The sequence below is a fragment of the Lactuca saligna genome, chromosome 3, assembly GCF_052625555.1.
Source record: "Lactuca saligna cultivar CGN05327 chromosome 3, ASM5262555v1, whole genome shotgun sequence".
Lineage (NCBI taxonomy): Eukaryota > Viridiplantae > Streptophyta > Magnoliopsida > Asterales > Asteraceae > Lactuca > Lactuca saligna.
In genome coordinates this window covers 8,971,348-8,973,888 of record NC_136419.1, presented here as the reverse complement: position 1 = coordinate 8,973,888, position 2,541 = coordinate 8,971,348, and the positions used below count along the sequence as shown (strand labels likewise).

Sequence of the window (2,541 nt, the reverse complement as noted above, 5' to 3'; positions counted from 1 at the left end):
AGGGCACCAGCAGTGTTGAGCAATGGCCGACCTAGGATTATCGGAACATCTGGATCTTCTTTCATGTCCAAGACTACAAAGTCTATTGGAAAAATAAATTTTCCAATTCTCACCAAAATATCCTCCACTATGCCTCGGGGTTGTGTCACCGAACGGTTCGCCATGTGAATCTTCATTTTTGTAGCCTTCATCTTCTGAATCTCCAATTTTTGATAAAATGAAAAAGGCATTAGATTAATGCTAGCCCCAGAATCGGCCAAAGCATTAACCTTCATTTTATTCTCAAACTCGCATGGAAGAGTGAGGCGTCCAGGATCCCCCATCTTTTCTTGTGTCTCTCCCAACACTACTTTTGAAGTTTGTTCACTTAAAATCACTGTAGACTGCTTCTTTAATTGCCTTCGAGTGTCTATCAAGTCTTGCAGTAATTTCTGGTTCTCGGGAGCTTTGGATAAGGACTCGACAAAGGGGGTATTAATCGGGATCCCCTTCACATGCTTGACAAACTCTCTATGCTCTCTCTCCAGTGGACTAATGGTTCTCCAGTGAACTGTCTGCAGAATTTTTCTGTACATGACGGGCCCACGTCGTGAACATATAAGGTTCACATCGTGATTTCTGGAACTCAGCAGCTTCATGATTTTCGATCTTGATCTTCTTCTTCTTTTGATCGGGCGTTCGTGGTTCTTCGTCCAATGCTTCCAGGAACTTCGAGATAGCTTCTTCTTCTGTGTCTATGGCCATTACATGAGATTGGTTCTGTACTTCGGGACTCTTCGGGGATAGTTTTTCATGAACTAGAGTTGCTAGTTGACCAAATTGTACTTCAAGGTTATGGATGGAGGCTTGCTGATTCTTTATCAAAGTTTGCTGTTCCAAAATAGCAGAATCCGTGGCCTCGTGTCGCTTTTCCGATGCTTCCATAAATTTCATTAAAATGGTCTCTAGGTCGGGTTTCTTCTCGGCTGGTAGCTGCTCCTTTTGATAGAGGCCTCGACCTGTCTGCCTATACTTCTCTTCTTTTTGCTTCTTATATTCTTCATATGGCAGCCACTCCTTCTTCGGTTTCCTCCAGTCCTCTTCAAACTTATCCCCATTAGAGTAGCACACTTGAGCTTTTCTGTTCCCAAATTCATCCACGTTGCAGTCCTTGGTTAAGTGTGGACCATTGCATCGCTCGCACCCCACTCTTATGGCGTGTATCGACTGGTCCATTTGTGTTATCCTGCGATCCATGTTATTCAGCATGGCCATGACAGCTGCAATTTCTTCAGTTTGGGCTCCTCTACCGCCTTTGCTTCCATCCTGCCTCGGGTTATGGTATTCGCGGGAGTATTTCGCGAATTCTTCAATTAGCTCCTTGACCTCCCTTGGATTTTTCCTTATCAACGGTCCTTGAAAATCAAGGAGTTGTCTTGTCATCACATTGACCCCATCATAAAAGATTGACATCTCTTGCTGCACATTTAGGTCATGTTGCGGGCAGTTTCTGAGTAAGCCCTTGTACCGCTCCCATGCTTCATACAGTGACTCCCCCGGTTGTTGCTCAAAGTTGGCTATTGCCTTCTTGAGTTTGGCTATCTTGGATGGTGGGCAAAACTGGTCTAGGAATTGCTCACGCATTTGAGCCCAAGTGGTGATTGTACCCGGTGGGAGTGCTTTTAACCACTCCTTAGCAGCTCCTTTGAAAGTGACGGGCAGCATCCTAAGCAAGACTGTGTTCCTGTTGACATTTGCGACATTGAAGTAATCTGCAATGTCATTGACTTCATCTAGTTGCTTAAAAGCATCCTCATGGTCTTTCCCGAAAAATGGGATGTCCTTCAGCGCAGTCAATATGTGTCCCTTCAGCTCGAATGTGGCATTGGCAGGTATTGCGGGTTGGACTAATCCGGGACCCACATCTTCTTGGATTCGCTTCTTATAAGCTCCCATGGACATTTCTTCAATATCTGCCATCTCGTTCCTTGGCTCGTTCTCGGGTTCACTCGTGTGTTCTTCAAATTCTGGCTCGGTGTCGCTTTCGTACTCGGTTTGCACGGGTGTATGATCCAAATGCTCAAGATTGCTCTCGTGCTTCGTTGATGAACTTGACCCTCCTGTCTTCTTTCCTAACTTCTTAGAGAAGGCTGACTTCAATTCTTGCAAGGGCGTCTTTTTCTTGTGAATTGCAGACTCGAGATCTTCTAGTGGTGGCACCAATGGTGTGTTTGATCCTCTGGTCATTAACTCCTGCAACTTGCTGAACTAAAATGTAAAACTGGACTAAAATAAGAAAAATTGAACTCTCAGATTTCACATCGTGAGTAACTGAATCTCACGTCGTGAACTCTGTGACAAACAGAACAAAAATTAAACTAAGATAAGCTAGCAAAATAAATAACCAATTAAGCTTTCTGCAGATTTTATTCCTAAAAAAAACGATTAATCTAATGCAACTAAATAAACTAATAATCTGCACCGTTCCCCGGCAACGGCGCCAAAAACTTGATGTGCACAAAAGTACTAACTAATTTTAATATTTATAACCTAACAAACTAA

At 43.5% G+C, this 2,541-nt stretch overlaps 1 non-coding gene across 1 annotated transcript; it reads left to right on the top strand.

The window, feature by feature from the left end:
• The first annotated feature begins 1,468 nt into the window (after nucleotides 1–1,468).
• On the top strand, nucleotides 1,469–1,575 carry LOC145038103 (small nucleolar RNA R71). The gene has a single exon (XR_013679171.1). It is a non-coding gene; the product is annotated as a small nucleolar RNA R71 (small nucleolar RNA).
• The last annotated feature ends 966 nt before the right edge of the window (nucleotides 1,576–2,541 follow it).